Here is a 24,541-nt window from a genome sequence, read left to right on the forward strand (position 1 = left end):
CACTCGATCATTGCTTTGCATTATGGGCTGTGGAACAGCAGGTAAGTTTATACTGCTGCTTCGTTGACTTCCGGGCAGCATTTGATCTATTTGATAGAGAGTGTTCATGGGAGACACTAAAAAGATATAATGTCCCGGAGAACCTCTTAGAAGTTATTAAAGGGCTGCACAGTGGAAATTGGCACAGGTTATTAAAGACACTATAGGAGGTTCACCCCAAGAGATAGAAACTAATAATGGGTTAAGACAGGGCTGCATTTTGGCCCCTCTCCTATTTTCTATTTTTCTCGCTGATTTACCAAATGTATTAAATACTGTAAGAGGAGCAAGTCCAAAGGTAAATGGGAAGCATTTGTCTTGCCTATTATATGGAGATGACCTAGTTATGTTTGATCAAACGGAACTAGGACTGCAAAGAAAGCTAAATGTATTTGAGACATATTGTATATCCAAACACTTAATAGTAAATATGGAAAAACCTCAAATATTGTGTTTTGGAAAGAAAAAAACATAAATATAGCTGGTTCCTGGGGCAGGAAAAATTGGAAGCTGTTAATGAATATAAATATCTGGGAATATGGTTTGACAGAGCGTTGAACTGGGGCATGCACTTACACGCCCAGAAAACCAAAGGCCTATCAGGAATTTGCGGTTTGAAACAATTTAATATTATATATGGAGAAATGTCACACAGACCAGTGTTGAAAGCATTTAAGGCTATGATCCCCCCCGCAGATGCATTATGGGGCCGAAAATGTGTGTTTGGGGGGGAAATGTTCGTGCGACAAGGAGGTAGGGAAATGTTTAAAAACCCTTCTCTCTTTACCCAACTCATCAATGGTACAGGCCATTAGGTTAGAACTAGATTGGCCAGCATGGAACATACCAGTTCAGGTAAATCTATGTAGATTTTGGAAACGCTTAGGATCAGGAGAGGAGGAGAAAGTGTCTTGCTGGTGCAGGAGGGAGATCCAACAGAGTGAACTAACCTGGGCAAAAGCTTCCAGAAAGCGTCTACTATCCATTTGTGAACCCTTAAAAGTAAAAATTGACACAGTGTCACTATGTATTAAAGAACGGAAGAGTGTTCTAAAAATCTTGGGAAATTAACAATCTAAACTAATCGACATGAATTACCTGAAACAAAAAGAGTCTGTGCATTTTATGTTAAATAGCTGGAGTAATGATTATTGGTATTCGTATTTAGATACCGTACCGAACCACTGGTTCAGATTGGAATTACTAAAGGTGAGAATAGGCATCAATCCTGCATGGTCAAATGAGAAAATAAAAAATATATTAATGGATAATACTGGTAAATGCACATCCAGGATTGGTTCGAAATGTACTCATGTTCATATTTTATTGGATTTGAAAAAATTGTTATCTGTGCGACATTTGATTTTAAGGCCAATTTAAAAAAAATATGGAATAAGGTCAAGAACTCAAGCAATTGAGCTTCTTACAGATATGCAGTTCTTGGACATTGCAATTGCTTTGGCGAAGTTTGTCCAAGAAGCCAAAGGACTTCTTATGAATTAAGGAAAAGGTAATAAGGGCCCATGGAGGGACAGTCAGAGTTAAATTGAATGATTGGAAATACAATTTGTATGTTTTTCTATATTGAATTTTTAGGCAGATTGGTTGGAGTCCAGTATGATATTATACAAAAAAGTTTTATGTGAAATAATGAATTTTGGTTTTAGGTTGTTTTTAAATATTTTAATATTTGTATTTTTATCTGTGCAATGTTGGTATGTGCAGTTTAAAGACCAATTGGTCATAATAAACTATCTTTGAACTTGAACTTGAAGTCTCGTTGGATATGGTTTGAATGCAATTCCGATGACCCCATTAAATTCAATTAATCCATATCAATAATCTTTAAAAAAATTAACACTACCTAAAAAATGTAGAGACTTTACTGTACCAGACTATCGTAGATACTAAACTGCATTTCTTGCAAAACATGGAATACAATGGATCCTGGAACCTCATAATAACCCACCAATATGGCTTAAAATAGAACAACAACATATTCATCTATTCAACTTAACCACTTTGATTACAGGAATTTTTTTAATTCAGAACACTCAAAGCCTATCCTTATGGGGACATTACAAGCCATACAACACACATAAACTTATGAACAAAATGAAACACTCTCATCTAGCCTCGTTGTGCAACAGTCCCAGTTTAAAATCAGACAGCAAAATGTTCTTCTACCAAAACTGGGCAAACAAAGGAATAAATCGTATTAAGATATTGAATCAAAATAAGATCAAATCCCTTGTTCTGCAAATAAATCTGGTCAGAAGAGCCATGTCAAAATCTAGCCCCTCATAAACCCAGCCTCCTTTGCACGCTCTGAAAAATATATAAAAGAAGCTATTGCACATCGAAAATCTACACTCTTCTGACAACACCCTACCCCATACATCTAAACCTACTATGCCTACAAATGGGAACTCTTACTGAATGACTATGATTCACATAACCCCACCTTGCTAGAGTGGGAAAGAATTTGGTCAAGACTTGCCACATCCAAAATTACCCCGTCCTTACTACATGGTGGATTCTGGCCAGCCCACATGGCTCATTAGACTCCTTTTAAACTACTCAAAGTAGGACTCATTGAGTCAGACAAATGCTGGTCCTGCAGGATAAATCAAGGCACCCTGAAACACGATACTCGATTGTCACTCTATGAAAACTTTCTGGATCAATATCAGCTCCAACGTATACAACATTTGTACCTTCAGCTAGCGCCCCGACCTAGCCTCTATAACTGCTGAGATTCGTCATTGCGTACACAGAATATGTTTGGTGCCGCTGAGGCAGCTAGAAAGCATCCATAATAAAATGGCATTATGGAGCAATCACTTCAATGCAGTTATTGATGAAGGAAATGAACAGTGAAACGTCTTTCATTGGTTTGGCTGTCTTTGGGGACCTGATCATCGACCCAAAGCGTCCCTGCTCCATCACCCACAGTGTCCACCAGGACACTTTTCACCTGTCACCAATAATATCCACAATCTCGAACTCTTCTTCCTCTCAGCCTCCACTTTTTGTACCTCCCCTCACTAACTGGGATCAGCCTCATGGGTACCACACACCTGCAGTAGAGCAGGGTCGGACTGGGACAGAAAACAGGCCTGGGTACCAAAATAAAAGTTGCCCCACTAGTGAATTAGATAACCAAAAAAGTGGACCATGTTTGCAAATTGGGCAGTTTTGAACTTGTAAAAACACTCTGTGTAAGTATCTGCAAGGTCTGGAAGACTGCACTGATTTATGCTTGATGCAGAGACTGTGTGGTAGATCCGTTCAATAAAACACCATCACATGATGATGTAAACACGGAGGTTAATTCGTGTCAACCCCAACCTTCGGCCGTATTATGATAAACGGTCCTCACTAGAACACTAGCACACAAATCCCCCTTAAGATTCTATGTCTGACGTTGAGGGCATTGATGACATCACCATAGACTGCTTGTTTTAATATCAGGAAAATCAACAGCTATAAAACAGGTCTGTAATGCCCAGCATAAGTCAGCATTCTAGTGCTGAGCCTGTATCTACACTTAACACCCACCCACCACTGATGTCACTGGTCATGTGACACAGCATCAATAAAAGAGGCCGAGCGCACGTGCTCTAGGCCAGTTGCACCCAGTTACCAGAGTGACCCTTACAAGGTCCACAAAGAACCATGAAACTAGCACACACTCTGACCTGTCAGACCGGCCCCTCGGGCACAGGCTGATTGCCCTATAGGCCAGTCCGATCCTGCAGTGTAGGAAGGGCACAAGGGTACCCTGCATGAGAAAGGGCATTGTCTAGATTAAACTGGGCACAGGCATGCCATGTAGTAGAAAAGTAGATCTTAGGGAAAATTGGGTGCGGGGTGCCCTGGAAGAGAGAGAGCCAATCTTAGGTAAAACACTGGGTGCAGGGGTGCCCTGCTGCAAACAGGGCAGTCCTTAGATTAACACTGGGCAAAGGGGTGCCATGCAGGAAGAAAGGCAGAGCTTATGTGAACCTTGGGCACAGGAGCTTAGGTGAACCCTGGGCACAAGAGCTTAGGTGAACCCTGGGCACAGGAGCTTAGGTGAACCCTGGGCACAGGAGCTTAGGTGAACCTTGGACACAAGAGCTTAGGTGAACCTTGGGCACAGGAGCTTAGGTGAATCCTTGGCACAGGGCTGTCTTGCCGATGAAAGGCCAGTGTTTTTCTAGCAGGGAAATACATCGGAGGCTTGCAATGCAGAGGAAGAGTTTGGAGGTGAGTGACACCGATACCTATACTCCTTATCATGCACATTTTCGTTTTTCTCTGCAAGTTTTTCCCTTATCACGTTTTCCTCTTGTGGTCTCAGCCACCACTGGGGGAGCAGCTCCTGCTCACCAGGAGAGCCTAAGTCCGTAGCTACCTTGGCAGACATCAAAAGAGTCATTTTCTTTGCGGACCCGGGTGTAATAGCCCTTGCCTGGCCAAGGGCAGACAAGGAGGGTGGAGGCAACCATTCACATGTTAGGAATACAGCCATTTTACTATACACCCGAGATTTGGGCTTGTAGTGCTTTAAATGGAAACATAGAACTGCAGGTGCTCACTATTTAGAGTGTTTGCTCCTGAGAAGTGCCGGTACTTTCCCATTAAATGTATTGAAGAAGTGTTTGTAAGTGCAGGTACTCTCAATTTCAAATTAAAGAAGCACAGATACCCAGTACTGGAAAGTACCTACCCATTTAAAGCATGGGTCCTGCCAACCCCATTCCCTCAATGTAAAACTCATGTTCTATTCCAAAACGTTTGGTAATATGGCTGCAATATGTGGCTGAGATCCCTGCTTCAAAAAACCCTGCTGCATACTAATTTCTCTTGGAGAGCCCGAGTTTGGAATGATGGCGTTTCCCCTGAAGAATGACTGTGCCAGTGAAAGAGGATGTATCACAGCTGTCTGACTTTTAATTAGAATTCACTTCCTTTCCGACCCAGCCAGTTTCCCCTCAGGTTGCCCATGAAAGAGTCTACAAAAATGGTCTCCATCCTGAGAGGCTGGCTGGCTAAAATGTCACAACAGCTCCTCTCTGAATGTAGAGCTGGCCCCTTGCCAAGATCCCTAAACTAGAAAAGAGCACAGCTCTTCCAACCCTCAGTCTGAAGTCTATTACTTGTGCTGTATTCTAAATCTTATGCAGCACTTCATACCCCTGGCATGGCCTCGAAAGCTCATGGGTCTGACTCGTGGAGATCTGGACACAGAATTGATTGCACCCCTCTCCTATTGCCCTACTTGGACCACGATGGAGGTCATTTTTTCCCCTAGAGCCTGAAGGAAAGTGCCTGTCTCTTCTAATTGCTTGTCTGAAAACCATCTTCCAACAAAATGACGGCATTGGCATGATCCAATGACACAGCCGGCCAGCCCTGCAGAGACCGCAATGCTGTCCAAAACAACCAAGATGGAGGACTGACCACACAGATAGAGAGGACGGCAGGTGACCAGCCCTGATAGTGACTCAGCCTGGAATTCACACTCGCACTGAGTGCTTTTCGTGGAATTAATAGGATGGGAGCACAGAGGAGGAGGGGACATGAAGGGGGGTATGTCCTGAGAAGAGTAACCAAGCACTCTCTACAAGAGGCGTGGCCTATGTAACCATGGGCACAGCCCAGAGGTGGGCGACCCAACAAATTAAATGCCAAGCCTTGTAAATATTCGACATATAAGTCATGCAAAAAAACTCCTAGGAAAATGTGATACACTCTTGTCAATATTAAAAAAAATATTTTGCTTTAACATGTGGAAGAGTTTTACCTTATTACATCAGTGAGGAAATGTGTATGTGTTAGCTTTTTATCCTGAACTTGGAAACTTTCCAGCCCCCACGAACTGACAACAATGCCATTAGTGAAATAAAGGGTAAGTGTGTTGTCTTGTGTACCCTATATGCAACCTACTATTAATATAAATGAAGGAATATTATAATTTATTAAATCAAATACAAGAGGCTATTGTACAGCCCACACCCTGAACTCAAGCATTTAAAGCTGCACTCATATGTGATAATGAAGACAAAGAGGCTCACTTGAATAAAATATTTGCCTAGGATCACACATTAGGGCAAGCAGGGAAGCTGAGATTAATCACAAGGTTTCTGGTTTCAGATTGTGCAATTCAGCCATCGGAAGGGTAGCTTTGTCTCTCTCGTGTTTTACATCAAAGGTTAATGCTTTACAAGTAATTCTTGGCGCATGAGGTGAGAGTGAGAGTGGCAGGTCACATGAAAGCTCGGCTCATTTGGGCTCCAGGGTCCGAGACAGAGACATCCACCTGGCTCTAACCTGTCTCGAGCTTTTAGTGCCTTGCTCCTCTGTAAGCCCAATGCATGAATGAAACATTTCTATTAGGTAATTAAAACTGCTTCAAATAAATAAAAATTATAATTGGAATAAAATCAGTGTTGAAAACATCAAGCTACCTAAATAAAAATCGACTCAGGCATTAATTACAGAGCATAAAATAACATCTGTAGCTATAACTTTTTCATCCATGTTAGAGGGGTGGATTGGAGTGGGGTGGATTAAAGTGGAGGGTGTGGACTGGGTTAGAGGGGGTGGATTGGAGTGGAGTGGATTGGGCTGGAGTGGGGTGGATTAAAGTGGAGGGTGTGGACTGGGTTAGAGTGGTTGGATTGGAGTGGAGTGGAGTGGATTGGGCTGGAGTGGGGTGGATTGGATTTGAGTGGGGTGGATTGGGCTGGAGAGGAATGGAAGGGAGTGGGGTGGGTTGGAGTGTGGTGTACTGGATGGATTGGATTAAGTGGGATGGGCTGAACTGGGGTAGGGGGATAGGACTGAAGTAGAGTGGGGTGGATTGGACGGCTATGGGGTGAGGTCGATTGGACTGCAGTGGGGTGGACTGGATGGGGGGGTTATATTGGAGGACAGATGGATTAAAATAGGGTGGGGTAAGGTAGATTGGATTGAGGTAGACTGGAGTGTGGTGCCTTAGAGTGGGTGGATTGGATTAGAGTGGGTGGGGTGGACTGGACTGAGGTGAAATGGAGTGAGGTGGAATGGAGTGGGTGAATTGTAATGGCGTGGGTGTTTGGTGGATTGGATTGCAGTGGTGCAGATTGGATTGGAGTGAGGTGGGTTGGATTGAGTGGGGTGGATTAGATTGGGGTGGTTTGAATTGAGATGGATTGGATTGGGTGAGGTGAACTGGATTGGGGTGGGGTGGACTGAAATTAGGTGAATTGGATTGGTGTGGGGTGGATTGGATTGGATTGGGGTGCGGTGGATTGGAGTAGGTTAGGTTGGATTTGGCTGGATTGGATTGGGGTGGGGTAGATTGGATTGGAGTGGGGTGGATTGGATTGGAGTGAGGTGGGTTGGATTGGAGTGGCATGAGGTGGATTGGGGCAGATTGGAGTGGGGCGAATTGTTTTGGATTAGAATGGTGAAGAATGTTTTGGATTGGAATGGGGCAGATTGGAGTGGGGAAGAGTGGAGTGGGACAGATTGATTTGGTTTGGAGTGGGGCAGCTTTGTGTGGGGCAGATTGCTTTGGATTGGAGTGGGGCACATTGTTTTGGATTGGACTGGGGCAGATTGGAGTGGGCAAACTGTTGTTGATTGGAGTAGGGCAGATTGTTTTGGATTGAATTGGGCAGTTTGGGGTGGGGCAGATTGTTTTGGACTAGAGTGGAGCAGATTAGAGTGGGACGAATTGTTTTGGAGTGGGGCAGATTGTTTTGGATTGAGTGGGGCAATAGTTTTGGATTGGAATGGTGTGAACTGGATTGGGGTAGGTTGGGAGGATTGGAGTGTGGTGGATTGAAGTGGACTCGATAGAGGTGAGTGATTTGGATTGGAGTGGGGTGGATTGGATTGGTGTGAGGGTGAATTCGATTGGTCTGGGGTGGACTGGATTGAGTGAGGTGGATTAGTGTGGGCTGAGGTGAGGGGAGTTGGCATGGATGGGAGTGGAGAGAATTGAAGTGGGGTGTACTGTACGATTATGTGTTAAAGCATCATTTCAGAAATTACACATAAGAAAGAAACAATGTCTTGTTGCAATGACATAATCCACATCTCTTGAGAACAGTGCCCAAGAGCAAAAATAAAACAAAACATGAGTGCAAAGTGAGAAAAGAAGACTTGGCAAAATAAAGAAAGTTAACTATAGAAAATAAATCTTTGCAATTTTGTTTGTCCTGATGGGCCCATTTTTGCCAGTCACACGCCTTCTGTTTGCAGGGCACTAAAAGATAAACAAAACAAAATAGTACCTCAATTATGTCGGGAGCAGTGGAGGCCACTGATGAAGCTGAATCAATCGGTGCTTGTTCCCTGCTCCACAGAGAGGAACGGAAATTATGTTAGGCCTGCCTTGACGCATTACGAGGCTATAAAGTAGAGTGCCACGCAAGCCAACAAATGGTAAGCAACGGGGGGCTCCAAGCCCTTTTTTTAACAACAGTCTCTTGCAAGCCGAGAAGTAAGCGCTAGCGCATGCTCTCGCAGGCTCAACCCTAAAAATGACCTCCATACTCTGGGAGAAAACTCACCAGTTTTGGCATTTGCAGTGGTTGAGTTACAGGTTTGGTGTCTTACAGGCAGGTGGGTACCATTTATTTTCTTTAGCTGACAAGGGGCAGGAATAGATAATCCCATAGGGCCCCAGTACAATGCCCACTTTTTGCTTTGCCAGGGATCCACCCTGGCTGGCTCTGTCCCACTTACAGCACTCTGCATTGACAACCTTGTTATCAACCTCATCTACACCGTAGCACACATCCTGAGCTGCAGTGCTGTCAAGCTGGGCCTGTGACGTCCACGCCTGTGCACTGCAGGAGTGTTTTGTGGTACTTTTGCCTATCACGTTGCCCTCTGCCATGTGGCACTGATGTAAAGTAGCTCTTGCACTGGATACAAATATTCGCAAACCATGGGACCCTGCAGTCAGGCTTGGCTTTTAGCTTGGGAAAACTGGGTCCAGGGCTCCAATTTCCTAAGGGGCGCATGGAGCTGTGTGCATTAACGTTATGCCAACAGCAGCGTCATTCTTATCATGCTCAAGCTTGTCCCTGCCTGTTCATTTCTGCCTGATTTGCCAGTGTAAAGTGGTTTTAGTCCTTCATTATCATACGGTGGGTGATGTTTTCAACCCTTTTAGCCCCCTTCCTTGCCCTGCCTTCACCCTCTGACCCCTGGTGCGCTGGGGGAGGTCCAGAGATGTTCGTGTTCAGGGGCCAGTCCCTGCTCATCCAGGTGCTGACCAGTGAACACAAAAGGGACCTCTTGTTGCCTCATTTAATTCCCTACTATCAGCAAGGGGGCCACATTTCTCCCTGCCCGCGCCCAGGGCGCTATCTTAGTAAAGGCAGGCTCTGCCTGTGGTGATGTATCCCCATGTCTCCTGGCTCCTGCAGCTACTTGACCAAGCTGTGAAGCCATGGGAGCAGTAGAGTAGTGGCCCTTGCTTCCAAGAAGAGCGTGAATGAGAGGGATCAAAATTGATGTGAAGCCAGCCAAGTACCACAACCCAGCCCCTGGTTGCCTGAGGGGAGCTGGTACAAATGCAAGGCCCAGTGAGAAGACCCTGTGTTACCAGGTTTAGCCCAGTAGGGCATAAGGACAGTGGCCACTGGTCCCCAATCTCACCTGGACCAACAGGTACGAGGCTGGGACCTGGTAAGGCCTCCCCCATATGAGGCTGTCTTCATTTAGAAGTGTGATGTAAGGGTTTGGAATCTACCTTTGGCTCAGATGTGGACCTTTCATTGGGAAGGTGCAGCAGGTGAAATCCAAACATTAAAGAGGTCATCCAATGTAGAGAAAAAAACACAATCCTCTTCTCCCAGTCCTACAGTTGTAACAATCACCCACAGTAAGCATTCTAGAATGCTGCTTTCCTTGAAGACGTCAACTGGGGTTTTGAGATGTATTGTGATCAGGGGGGCTCCTCCATTGGGGCGTCGCCCCACTTAAATTACTCCCAAAGCCCCAGAGATGAAATTTACCATTTTATTTTTCATCCCCGTCCCAAACAGAGCATCAGGACGTGGCGGGCCTGGTGAATAACAGCAGCACAGAGGAGGGCGGGTTATATGTGCACTGTTTAAAGTGTGCATGTCTTTTTGGCCAGCTGTCTTGCAAAGGCCAGCCACACATGTGCACTTTAAACATCTGTACCCTAGATAGCTTTAGAGCAAGTATGGGCCTCCAGAACGCTGTGGAGGCCGAGGGAGGCCACTCGCTCCGATAAGGGCGTTGCTTTCATGCTGTCTAACAGCATGAGTACAGCACCAGGATTGGCCAAGGGAGTTTCCTGGTGACCGGGCTACAGTGGAAGAAAGAAGAGGTCTAGTGCAGAGGACTCTGTAATTGTTTAATTTTATATGTTTTTTAAATTGTATTTGCCCTTATGCACTCCCCCTGCATATGCCAGCCGCCACTGAGGGTCCCTTCAATGTGGTGTTGGACCATCTTCAGAGAGGTGAACATAAAAAAATCTGAATATCGAAAAGTCTGACTTACAAGGGACAGTCAGAGTTTGGTAGCAACTACGGCAAAAGCTGGATACTGCAGTGGGGGTCTGACACGATTACATCTTTAGACTGGGGTATGGCATGTATGTGGGCACCTCCTAAAACACACACACACATCTCACTGTATGCATACACTGCTTAGTGCACAAGACACATTTATGGAGTGTGACTTGGACGCTGAGTAACCAAAATGCCAGGGGAAGTGACATCACGCAATTTGATCCCTGCTGACATCACAAGATAGCTTCTTTGTCCCATCGTTGGCATCTCTTCGGCCTCCTATTTGCTGCTGGGATGCTGGGTACCGAGCAAGGAATTGAAGTCACAGAAAGTAAAAAGGCCTCATAGCGCTTTCTTTACTTTCTTTTCTTGGCACTACCTAAATGACCTCTGAGGTCAGGTGTTGCAATGAAAGTGTCCGAGGCACCAAAAGGCGAGCCAGGGGTGGCAGAGCTTCCCCTAATTGACACCATGGGGACCCAGTCAGACGCAGATGCTTCCAGGAACTATTGTGCCCCAAAATAAGATCGGAATAAAACACAAGCCATCAGATTGCAGAGAGAGCCCGCATAGAGTGGTCGGTCCTAGCTCCATGACCCAACTCCGTAAGCACCTCCGCCACCCAAGATGAGTGCAACCCGCTCCTTGTCTCTTCCAGTAGCAGTTCGTTGAGGGAGTGCTGTGGGGTGGTGGGGTGGGGCAGGGGAGGGGCAGGGTGGGGGTAGTAAACTACGGCAAACAGCCGAACAGAGTTAAGTAACTAAATAAATAAATAAAACAAATTACATTGCGCCCGCTGTAGTGCCAAATGCGATGCAGCACGCACAACTAAATTTGTTATATTTATTTATTTAGTTACTTAACTCTGTTCGGCCGTATGCCTCAGTTTACTACCCCCCACACTGCCCCGCCGCAAGGCCCCGCAGCACTGTTTTATTTATTTATTTAGTTACTTAACTCTGTTCGGCCGCATGCCTTAGTTTACTACCCCCCACCCTGCCACTGCCCCGCCGCAAGGCCCCGCAGCACTGTTTTATTTATTTATTTAGTTACTTAACTCTGTTCTGCGGTATGCCTTAGTTTACTACCCCCCACCCTGCCCCACCGCAAGGCCCCGCAGCACTCCCTCCACGAGCCGCTACTGGTCTATTCTCCAGGGCGACACTACGAGGGTGAGACAAGCCTTGCTGGTCCCTCCTGCTCATGTCCTGGTTTATAGAAGTGAGAAGCACTTATTGGGTGTTTTAAAACTTTCCTAGTTAGCAGTTGTTTAAAGGAACCAATTTAATTAACAGGTATGATGCTGGTTTTAAAAATTACATTTTATTTATTTTCTTAGTGCCTCCTGTGTGTTCCTATGTTGATGAGAGTTGTCATTCTGCTCAGCACCGTTGATGTAAAATGGTAGTTCTTCTTCTATTTTTGCACAATGTCCCAGTTTTTGGTTCTCAATCTCTTGTCACCCTACATCACTGTCAGAAGCTGAGGGTGGTGGGCAAGGTGGTCAAGTATACTTAGAAATATGGCATCTGGGAATGCTTTAGAGTAAGGGGCGGGTCGGTTCGAGCCCAAGCCCAGCCTCTCCCACCACGATGGTGATTTACACTAGTCAGACCCTCCAGGATATCGCGATTTCGCGATTTCGCGATTTGCCGCGAAATCGGCACTTTTTAAAAAATGCCGCGATTTTTACAAAAATGCCCGCGAAATCAGCATTTTTGTAGAAATCGCGGCATTTTTCGCTATATCCTGGGGGGTCTGCTTTATCAGCAGCATTGGAGAGGCACAGCGGGATTGCAACCCTCACACCTCCAGCCCTTGATGACCTGTTAAGAGGTGCTTCGAAGGTGACTGAGAGGGAGGGGCTGCAGGTTCAGGAGCAGCAACATCTATTCACATGCAAACAGCCCTGCCTGATGGTGGAATCCGCGACTGCCATTTCCCTCTTGTTACCCCGAGCCAACAATCAACTTGTCTCCAAGTTGATGCTAATTATCAGACAGGTTCAGCTATCCAGCCACGGAGAGCCCGAGAGGGGCCAGCCGCAGAGGTCACAGGGTCCCAGGAGGGCAGCACGCGCCAGCAGGTGGAAGAGGGGCTGGGGAGAGGTGAGGTTGGAGGGTTGTCTCTCGAGCTCTGGGGCGGCAAGCGCCCTGTGAATTCCTGTACGAGGCAATGTGTCATGTCTCTGCTATTTAGAGGGGGGCTCACACATTCCATTTCTACCCAGGGCCCCAAACATCCGAGACTCGGCCAGATTACACCCCTGATTACACCGAGGCAGCACGTGGTTCTCTTCACAGAGCGTAATTACTGTCACTAAATTGTAAGCAAACCTCGGTTTTTCAAACATGCAGTCTATAATTTAAGAAAATAAAGAAATGGAAGGGTAGCTGGATGATGGATGAGGGGAAAGATGGATGAGGGGAAGGATGATGGATGAGGTGAAGGATGGATGGATGGATGGAGGGGAAGGATGGATGGATGAGGGGAAGGATGGATGGATGGAGGGGAAGGATGGATGGATGAGGAGAAGGATGGATGGATGGATGGAGGTGATGGATGGAGGTGATGGATGGATGAGGAGAAGGATTGATGGGTGATGAGGGGAAGGATGGATGATGAGGGGAAGGACAGATGGATGGATGGATGGATGGATGGATGGATGGATGGATGGATGATGGGTGGGTGAAAGGATGGAAGGAAGGATGGCTAAGTGAAAGGGTCGATGGAGAGAGAAAGGGAGGATGGATGGATGACTAAAATAGTGGATGATTGGAAGGATTAGTAAGTGAAAGGATGGCTGGATTGGTGAAAGGGTAAATGGCTGAATGGATGAGTGAATGGATGGATGGGATGAAGAGTGGATGGATAAGTGTACAGATGGATAGGGTGAAAGGGTGGATGGATAATGGAGATGAGTGAAAGGATGGATGAGGGGATGGATGAAGGGATGGATGAGTGAAATGATAGATGGAAGGATACATGATGGATAGGTTTGCAAACGGTTGAATATGTTTGGAAATGGCTGGGCTTACTTATGTACTATTGCGCGACCTCTGATGGTAAAACGTACCTATTGTCCTGAAGTTTTGTCCTGAATTTTGAGCTCCTGTCCTGAATTTGTGTGCTGAATTTTGACCCTTTGTCCTGAATTTTTACACTCACCGTCCTGAATTTGCACCAATGCCAGTTGCTCACCCTATTCGCTGGCTTGGAGACGGAGCGCCGTGCAGAGATGTCTGTCCCTCAAGATAAACAGACAGAACCACTCAGCCGAGAGAGCTGAGGCGCACACGGGACGGGGTATCTGCAGAGGCGCGCTGGACAAGGGATGAAGTCAGAGGGTTGAGCTCACCTATTGCAGACCATTTCCCCCTGGGAGTGAGCCATGGGAAAAATCCTAGAGGCGAGACATTTAACACGGGCGTCAAGTGGCCCCATGTCATGGGTGTCAACTTCAATCAGTCCTCGCTTTTAAATCTGAGACGATTTGCAGGCTGACATTTTGCAACAAAACTACAAGTACCAACATGCAGTTCGCTACTGTTTAACAAGTGACCACTTGGCGGTTTTGACTGCTCTTTCTCTAGTGTTTAGGTCTGTCGAACGGGCATCCTGTGGGATATCAGGTCGTGTTCAAAATACACTGTACTATTTAACGTGCTTACTAATAAAAGGGGCGATGGGTATAGCCATCATTAGTGCAGCAGGTACAGTGGCACCAAGCTCTAAGGCTATTGCAAGACACAAACTGACCTGCAATGGTACGCCTCTTCTGGCGCAAGGCTTTGCAACGTGACGCATCTGGGAGATGCGTCACGTAGTAAATACCCTGCACCATGGTGCATCTTTTGCGCCGCCGCTGCGTCACAAAAGTGGCGCAACGGTGGCGTAAAAGCAGCGCAAGGGGCTTGTAAATCTGCCCCAAAGTGTCTACATTGTAAAGAAACCAAATATACATAGCTTCATGTTGTTAAGTAACTAAAAAAACTAAGATATCTGTGTTTGTTGTAGGAAAAATGGCCACATAAAATGCCGCAAAATTGCCGCTAAATTTCCATATTTGTGCCGCTAAATTTCCATTTTTGTGCCGCTAAATTTGCTAATCCATGCCGCTATATCCTGGGGGGTCTGACTAGTGAAGTAGACCCCTTAGAACGCCTCGCCCCCTCCCAGCCTCCTCCTCTCTAGCGCCACCTCTCTTGTTCCGTGCTCTAACCCTGTCCCTCCGCTTCCAAAGACTGCGCGGGGCACTGCCACATTAGCGGGCGGAGGGGTGATGCCACCCGGGATCAGCCTCCTCTGCCTAAAGTTTCCCACAGCTCTGTCGTCTCGATGTGTCGGGGGAGCGGTTGTGGGATGCTGCCTTTCTTGGATGATACTTTGGCCGGAGAGAGGTGAAGGGACCTTGGCTGCACTAAAACGGTTGCCCCTTCCTACCGTCTCCCTTCCTCTGGCACTTTCTTATACCCCTGCCCGTTTCCTTTTTTTTGTTGCTGTTTTATATAGCGCGAACTGGACCCGAAGATAATGGAGCACTTTACATGAGCACCAGTTATATTACACATTCATAATTTGTAGGCGCTGGGAGATTAAAGTGATGTGTCCCACAGTCGGCCGTTTCGCCAGGACATCCTTTCTCACAGGTTACTACTTTCTTCATCGACGTCTTGTACTCACGTTCTCGCCTTTCCCCCTTTCCCATTCACCACTCAATCCCCTTCTGTTTCCGTGCCCTCAATTTTCATCTCTCCGGCTTCTTGCACAAGCGTATATCTCTCTTAAATCTATTTTCTTTCTCTTTACACTCTCGATATAGCCTACATGTTCTTTTCATATGCGGCCCCCCTCACTGCGCAGTTTTATATCCCTGATCATTTCCCAGTTTCTCACGTTCATTAACTCGTTTCTCTTGAATTCTCTGCACTCTGTTCTCCCCTCGCTGCCTTCGCCTGCCTACACTGCCCTCACACTCCAATTGCTCTCTCGCGTTTTCTCGTTCTTCTTTTTCTCTCTGCTGGAGCCCCCTATTCGACCCCTCGGAGTCCCTAGCGCTGTCCCCTTGGCAAAACGGGCTAGTTCTTCGAATTCTCTGTCGTTCTTTCCCTTTTCCACGAAGGCTCTTTCCTGCGTGCTTTGAATATATTAATATTTGAGTCACGCGCTACCTCTCTCTAGTTATTTCTGCCCCCCCTTCTTCCTCTCCCACCCGAGTCTGCTTCTAACCTGGGTGTTTAGTAGCCCCGTCCCTTCCGGCCGACCCTTGATATCTTCACAGTCCTCCCCCCGTTTATCCCCCGGGGATACCCGGGGGCACTGCCCCCTGCTCTGCTCCGCCCCTCCATGTAACCTTCCTCCCGCATTGCCCCTTTCGTATTATTCCGCTACTCGGACACCTGCTCCCCAGCAGCCTGGACGGCCATTAAACTTCAACAGCAGGCGGGGGTGTCCCTCAGCACTGACTGCCCAGCCTCTCCCCCTGGAGGGGCATCTGGTGGCCGCAGCCAGCCTCCCCCACCCTTTTGTCAACTCATTGCTTCCGAGCCACCCTCTAAACATACATTTCATGCCCTTGCCTGCCGCGACCTCTTCGTATTCCTCCTGTATCTGCAGATCGTTTACATACCCCGTATCCTTGCAGAACCGCCCTTTACTCATCCCATGCCTGCCGAGCGACCTTTACACACTCCGTACCCCTGCGGGTCCTCCTTTGCACAGCGCACGTCCATGCGGAGCCTTACTGTACATTTCATGTGCACAGTCCACACCAGTGCAGACCTTACGCCTCTGCTGATCCTCCCTTTACACACTCCGAGGACTGCATCTGAACGGTTACCTCCCTTACACACTCAAGGGGCCTGCACGTGAACCTCCCTTTACACTCTCAAAGTCCCTGCTCTGAACCCCCCTTTACACACTCCAAGACCCTGCTCTGAACCCCCCTTTACACACTCCAAGGGCTCCCTGTGAATCTCGCACCCTCCAAGTCCCTGCTCTGAACCTCCATTTACACACTCAAAGGGCCTGCCTCTGAGCCTCCCTTCACACACTCAAAGGGCCTGCCTCTGAGCCTCCCTTTACACACTCAAAGGGCCTGCCTCTGAGCCTCCCTTTACACACTCAAAGGGCCTGCCTCTGAGCCTCCCTTTACACACTCAAAAGGCCTGCCTCGGAGCCTCCCTTCACACACTCAAAGGGCCTGCCTCGGAGCCTCCCTTTACACACTCAAAGTGCCTGCCTCTGAGCCTCCCTTCACACACTCAAAGGGCCTGCCTCTTTTTACACACTCAAAGTGCCTGCCTCTGAGCCTCCCTTCACACACTCAAAGGGCCTGCCTCTTTTTACACACTCAAAGGGCCTGCCTCTGAGCCTCCCTTTACACACTCAAAGTGCCTGCCTCTGAGCCTCCCTTTACACACTCAAAGTGCCTGCCTCTGAGCCTCTCTGCACACACTCAAAGTGCCTGCCTCTGAGCCTCCCTTCACACACTCAAAGGGCCTGCCTCTGAGCCTCCCTTTACACACTCAAAGGGCCTGCCTCTGAACCTCCCTTCACACACTCAAAGGGCCTGCCTCTGAGCCTCCCTTTACACACTCAAAGGGCCTTGCTCTGAGCCTCCCTTTACACACTCAAAGTGCCTGCCTCTGAGCCTCCCTTCACACACTCAAAGGGCCTGCCTCTGAGCCTCCCTTTACACACTCAAAGTGCCTGCCTCTGAGCCTCCCTTCACACACTCAAAGGGCCGGCCTCTGAGCCTCCCTTCACACACTCAAAGGGCCTGCCTCTGAGCCTCCCTTTACACACTCAAAGGGCCTGCCTCTGAGCCTCCCTTCACACACTCAAAGGGCCTGCCTCTGAGCCTCCCTTTACACACTCAAAGGGCCTTGCTCTGAGCCTCCCTTTACACACTCAAAGTGCCTGCCTCTGAGCCTCCCTTCACACACTCAAAGGGCCTGCCTCTGAGCCTCCCTTTACACACTCAAAGTGCCTGCCTCTGAGCCTCCCTTCACACACTCAAAGGGCCTGCCTCTGAGCCTCCCTTTACACACCCAAAGGGCCTGCCTCTGAGCCTCCCTTTACAGACTCAAAGGGCGTACCTCTGAGCCTCCCTTTACACACTCAAAGGGCCTGCCTCTGAGCCTCCCTTTACACACTCAAAGGGCCTTGCTCTGAGCCTCCCTTTACACACTCAAAGGGCCTGCCTCTTTTTACACACTCAAAGGGCCTGCCTCTTTTTACACACTCAAAGTGCCTGCCTCTGAGCCTCCCTTTACACACTCAAAGTGCCTGCCTCTGAGCCTCTCTGCACACACTCAAAGTGCCTGCCTCTGAGCCTCCCTTCACACACTCAAAGGGCCTGCCTCTGAGCCTCCCTTCACACACTCAAAGGGCCTGCCTCCCTTCCCACACTCAAAGGGCCTGCCTCTGAGCCTCCCTTTACACACTCAAAGGGCCTTGCTCTGAGCCTCCCTTTACACACTCAAAGGGCCTTGCTCTGAGCCTCCCTTTACACACTCAAAGTGCCTGCCTCTGAGCCTCCCTTTACACACTCAAAGGGCCAGCCTCTGAGCCTCCCTTCACACACTCAAAGGGCCTGCCTCTGAGCCTCCCTTTACACACTCAAAGTGCCTGCCTCTGAGCCTCCCTTTACGCACTCAAAGGGCCTGCCTCTGAGCCTCCCTTTACACACTCAAAGGGCCTTGCTCTGAGCCTCCCTTTACACACTCAAAGGACCTGCCTCTGAACCTCACTTTACGCACTCCAAGTCCCTGCCGAATGACTTTTCATATATACATCACGCACCTCAGGTCTGCAAAGTTTCTTTTCACATCCCAACAGAGCCCCCCTTTTGACCTACCCCCGCCCCTTGTAAATTCCTCCTGTAAACACCTCGTACTCCTGAAAGCCCCGAAGCTTCGATTACACATCCCATGTCCCAGAAGAGCTTCATTTTACACACCTCCTGCAGAGTCCTTACACCCTTCGTGGCTCCGCCGAGCCTCACTTTACCACCTCATGAACACCAGAGCTTCATTTACACACCTCACGTCCCAGCAGAGCCCCCCTTTACCTACAGCATATGATCAGCGCCTCCTTTACACACCCAGGGCCCCCCAGAGCCTCTGTCCTCGGCCCGCGCCGATCTCTTCTTTAATTAACCGCTGTCTCTGCCTCGGAGCCTCTTTACATTCCGCTCGCCTCCGCCTTACATCTCTGTTATGTGCCTCGCCTCCACGCGGAGCATCCCTTTACACACCCCGCACCCTGCATCACGGCTCCATTACATGCTCCGCGGTCTTGCAGAGTTCATTTACATACAGTATCCCCATGCCGGGCCGGTGTCTGCAGTGCCCGTGCAGAGCCCTCCTTTACGTGCCCGGGTTCCCTGCAAACCCGTGGTTTGCCCACCTTGTGTCCTTGCGGAGTCTGTCTCCACAGACCGTATGTCCATGTGAATCCTCACTTACATACTTGTCCCCGCAGAGCCTCCGTATGTGTCCCTCTGCCCTGTCTGCAGCCGGCTCCTACATACCTTGCGGTCTGCCCGCAGATGCTTCTTTAGACCACCTACTTCCCCGCAGTCTGCTTTACATACTCCCTGTCCCCTCCGAGCCCCATGGACTCCCCTCTGCCCCCCCCCCCCCCCCCTGCAGCTTCCCTCCACAGATCTCTGCTGACTCGGAGTTTTTCCAGAGCCCCTTTCAGGGGGTGGGGTCAGGTCCATGTCTGCAGTTCTTCACGGCCTCGGGCCCCCGTCTTACTCCTGTCCCCTTTCCCCCTTCCCTCCACAGTCCCCCGTTCCCCACTCTCTCTCCTGCCCCGCGTCTTCCCGGGCTCTCCTTACCTGCCAGCTGCCCTGCGGATCCCCCTCTGGACGCTGCAGAAGTTGGGGAGCCCGGTCCTGCCCAGCCGCTGCTGCAGTGCTGCCTCCCTCCCTCTGCAGCATACAGCTCGCTGCCTCCTCTCCCCCTCCCCTATTCTCATGCCTCTCACACACCGCACAGCCGCACGCACCTCCGGGTGATCCCGCACAGATCAATGTGCGCGAGGCACGGGCGCGAGGCGGGCGGGGACGGTCGAGGGTTCTCTTAATGGGGGGAGAACATTCAAATGGAGGGGTGTTGCGAGAGCTGTCCGTGGTTTCTGCCTCGGGGAGGCTTCCGCAGGGGCAAGAGGGTCTTTGGGGGAGGGGACTGTTAAGTGAGTTCATGTGCTGCTGGGAGTCAGTGAGGTTAGGGGGGAGGACCGGAGGGGGGCGAAGGGAGGCTTGACTCTTAAAGGATTTTCTCAAATGGGAGTTGATGCTGCCGAGATATTCCTGGCGGATGGGTGGGGGGATTCCGTCGAGGGTTCCTCAGTGCTGGGGTGAGTGCTGTCGAGGAATCATATTTTACGTAATACTGGTTTGAGCAAGAGTCGCCGCTCTCAAAAGATGAGCGCTAATATGAGAAGGGGTACCCGCGCCCGCGCCCTCTAGACCTGACGGGCTTAGGGTGCTGATGCAGGCAGTAGCCCTGTTTCCACCCTCTGCGATTCTGACTTGGAGGCATGAGGCGCCCAGATACCCCTAGGGGTGACATTGTTGCACTTTACAAATGCTGATTGATTGATTGATTTATTGAAAGTCGTGATTTCTTTGCTGTGAGGAGAGTGCTGTTTGTGTTTGTCAATGATGGGCGGGGGATAATGGGGGCCCAAAGAGGCTTTGGCCAAGGTTTGCAGGGACTCTAGACTCAATGACTGTTCTTTAAGTGGGAGGGGTCTGCAGTGCTCAACACCTGCAGTAATTAAACATTGACATTAAAACAGGTCTTTAAAAGACCTTATATTTACATTAACATAAGAATCACTGACTAAGATCAAACTTAACATGAAAATCACATTTCAGATAGTTGTGTATAATGTGCATTAGGACATTGGAATGTTGAGCGCTCTATGGAAGACAATAGAGTAGCTCCGGCCTTATAAGGGCTGGCAGAAGCCAGACTCTCCACCATTCCAATGCTTTTTTTGCAGGTTTCTCGTTTTTTAATTCAGAATATTGTACCTTTAGTGAGTGGAACGTTCTAATAGCCTTGTAGGCCTTGTGATTCAGGCTATACCTGTTGTTAAAGGCCCTCACCCTCATTGTTGGCAATCGCCTGCGGCTCAGGCCTATAACTCGGTTTCAAGGCCTTTAACAACTGGTATTGCTCTCAGCAGCAGGCTGTAAGACTATATTAGTATAATTGTTGAGCAAAATGAAAAATATTGACAACGTGTCACCAGAGTTGAGGCCTTTTTCCACTGTGAGAGTGAGCAGTCACAGGCTTCTCAGGGAGGTTAGTGTGGGGGTCACTCAGGCCAAATAACCACTAGCATTCCCCCAGCAACACATTAAGATTAATGTCCAGCCCAGTGCATCTCTTTGTAAAAAAGACAATTACTTAGAAAACATCTCATTCCACTACGCATTCAATAATGCACGGATGCCCAGTTCACTGGGGCAAGTCTTTGTGCTGTAGGGCATTCTGCAATATAGGCCTCCACCTGTCTCTAGTGGGTCCTCCACCTTCCACTGGGTACCCTATTTCTAATTTCAGAGTTTGAAGTAGGTCTAATGGCGAAGCTCGTGCCCCCAGATTAGTATTAGCAATAAGTCTTTCCAGCTGAGGCCTGTTCAGCCTCTCACCAAGCTCATGGCCCTAGCACTTGGCTATTGTCGGCCCTCCCGCAACAGTGGGATCTCATCAGCTGAAGGAAGCCTCCAGGCACCTGCCTTCCCTGAGGCTGTGCAGCAGCCGGGTGTGCAGCGTGTCACTTCGCTCAATCGGTCGTGGCAGGAGCTGAAGCTTCTGACGCGGGCCATATTCCAGATGGCAAACTGTAGATTGCGGCTTACTCCTGCACTCAAATGGGTACTTGACTCACTGCATGGCTTACTCTGATACTCTGGTCACTACTCGGCACTTCATGTTGAGAGCAACAGCCACACTCTTGCAGCTGATGATTCAACGGTGTGGCAAAATCCAGGTGTTATCTTGGGCATGCAGTGCCTTCTGAGTCTTTAGGAGGCCTCCCGGACACCTCTTGGGTCAACCAAGATGGCCGCAGGGGTAGTGAGCTCCGAAACCGAGCTCCTGGCTCACTCAAAAAACACCTAAACAGAGCCCCCCCAGCGCCCCCCCAGCGCTACCCAGCACCAGGAACGCGACCGGAATCCGTGGCGGAAAAGTGCAGCCTATCCCGCTACAGGAGAGCAGAGACCTGCCGCCTGATCACGCTCAATGGTGATCGGCGCTCCACTGCCCTCCTTGCGACCCCAGGACACTCACCCGCAATGCAGCCGACCGCTACCGGATCCTGCAGAAACACCAGCACGAGGAATCTTGAACTTTAGAGTCCCGACCAGCCTGGAAGATCTAAGTTCCTGCTCCGGAGCCCAGGGATTCTCCGCCGACGCTGCCCTCCGCGCCTGTCCTCAAAATGGCAGCACTAGAGGACATCGCCTGACCGGAGCCTCACCCAGAGCCGCGGCTTCCACTCTCCGAGGTTCCAAAAGTTCCAAAAGTTATGAGGGCGCCAAGCAACAGCCCCGACCACCACTGGAAGTCAATAAACTCCCACCGGAGCTCCAAGGCTCCCAAAGCTGTCGAACCCGCGCCTGGCTTAAAATGGCGGCTAAAGAGGACGTCGCCTGAATGGAGCCCACTCCACAGCTGCTCTTCTTCCACCTCGTGAGTTACTGACTCTTATTTGTGCACCACCAAGCTTCTGCCCCGACTACTCCAGTAATCAAAGCCTCCTCATTAGAGCCCCTTGTCTCCTGCCTCCACCAGCCCCGTGCCTGACTTTAAAATGGCGACCAAAGAGGACGTCGCCTGACTAGAGCCTCCACCGGAACCACCTCTTTCCACCCCGAGAGGTACTGGAAGATACGGGGGGCACAAGGAGTTACAGGGGCCCGTGCCCTATCGCCAGTGTGTCCAAATCTTGAGATCTTACAACCGGGACACTTCAGAAAAATAGAAGTAGGACTCCAACAAAGAAAGAGAAAAAAAAAAAGAGAAGGAAGAGAGTAGGAAAGGAAGGGAAAGAAGAGGGGGAAATGAAAAGTGGGAAAGGGGCAGAATGACAACTCTCACCAACACTGGATAGCAAATGATGCATTAAGAAAATAAATAAATTGTCATTTCTACATCCTACATCTTACACATTAATAAAGTGCTTACCCATAATAGCTGATAACTAGCTCAGCCTTCCCCTCCTGTACTACTGGCTGCCACGGGGAAGCATATCACGGGGAAATGAGATCCCCCCTCCCCCCTCCACCTAGGCAGAGGCACCTGGTCTATCTGCCCTGCCCCGACCACCACCTGCACGCCGTTGCTCAGAATAGCGGACCAGGAGGACCTACAATGCCCCATATGATTCCAAATCACGTATCCTACTGAACCGCCCCTTCGGCCGGTCACCTGCCCTCCGGGCCACCCCAGCTCCTAGCGCCACACCGCTACCTAATCAGGCTCCCCCCTCCACCACACCCACGATGGCCCGGGACCAGCCCCCACCCCCTCCTCCAGTCCCACTTGCCCACCTTAAACCTCACAGCCGGAACTCCTTCACCATCACTTTCCCCCCACTCCTCTCTACTAAGTTGCGACGCACTTTCAAGCAGAAACTCATTCGCAATCATAAAGAAACCCTAATCACTGACATCTACCACTCGGCCTCCAATGGACCAACGAAGATGGACCTAATATTCCACACTGAAAGACCGGAATACTGGGTCTCCACGATTAGATCGCGGATGCTTATCGCCAAAAACAACCTCCACTCTCCACAGCTGCATACTAACCGCGATTCTCCCATTCAGATCAGCTGGTAGAGGCTATATAACCGTGACCATCTTCACCAATGGCACGGTCCTCATCCAAGCCAACAACGAGAACCTGGAAGCTTTCAACTTCATATTTCCTGCACTTAGGTCAGCCCTCCCAACCCCCTCTAACCTCTCCCCAACGCCGCCTCCGACCACGACCACAACTAACAGAGAAGACCTTGATACGCCCTTCCGCGATCCTTATTCAGCCCGACAGGCTCCCCCCCACCCAGCCATACCTCACCCCCCACACACAGCCACCCAACATCAGCAGGACACTCAATCCCCTCCCTCTACCCCTTCCTCCAACTACCTCACCTCCCCCAGCCTCAGTCTCCGACAGCCTCCTACGACAATCACCCCCACGCCAACAGGCGGCCTTCAGCCAACGAGCCTCATCCCCGCGAATCTCCCTACAATTCTCAAACAACCCCTGCCCAAACCTCCTCCTGTCCTCCTCCCTACCTCCCCTTTGTCTAAACCTCCTCCCGCCCCCCCCCCCGAACCCCCTCCGTCCTTCTCCCTGACCCCTATCCCCCAACCCACCCTCGCGAACCCTACCACACTCGGCCCCACTCCGGATGCCCACATCCCCTCCCTTGAGTCCATAACAAAACGGCTCGCAGCCCTGGAAAAACAGGTCGACACTATCACCCAAGGTTTATCAGAAATCCTCTCTAACCTTGGTATAGTCTGTAACCCCCATAAACCCTCTCCCCAGACCCCCCTCCACGCCAATACCATCATCTCCCAAGGGCCCTTAAAAGCCCTCAGTGCCCAGTCTTTCGATCCCCTCCCCAAGGTCCAGGGTTCCGATTCAGAAAAACCCGAAACAACAAGAGCCCCCTGCACCAGACCCTTGTTCTCCATTTCTTCTCCCACTCCAGCGGGCTCAAAACACCTGACCTCCAGGCCGCTTAGATCAGAAGCTCCCATGTCAGACAGGGAAGCAGCCTTACTGGCCGCCACCTACGACTCCCCCATTGCTGATTCACCTAAATCCAAAATCCAAGTTATCACAGGTCACCGGAAAGTCCTACCCATCGTCAAACCACAGAGATTACCAGTCCTCACCGCTATACCCAGAGAGACTAAAGATAGAACC

At 49.5% G+C, this 24,541-nt stretch overlaps 1 protein-coding gene across 2 annotated transcripts in view; it reads right to left on the reverse strand.

Moving 5' to 3' along the window:
• The window catches only part of SYT2 (synaptotagmin 2), a 356,952-nt gene extending 337,412 nt beyond the window's left edge, over positions 1-19,540 (reverse strand). For both annotated transcript variants that reach the window (XM_086920344.1, XM_086920342.1), the window contains exon 1: positions 19,420-19,540. The gene's annotated coding sequence lies outside the window, so the exon portion shown is untranslated. The remainder of the gene's footprint in view (positions 1-19,419) is intronic.
• Positions 19,541-24,541: the final 5,001 nt, after the last annotated feature.

This window comes from Lissotriton vulgaris, chromosome 5 (genome assembly GCF_964263255.1).
Source record: "Lissotriton vulgaris chromosome 5, aLisVul1.2, whole genome shotgun sequence".
In the NCBI taxonomy this organism is placed as follows: domain Eukaryota; kingdom Metazoa; phylum Chordata; class Amphibia; order Caudata; family Salamandridae; genus Lissotriton; species Lissotriton vulgaris.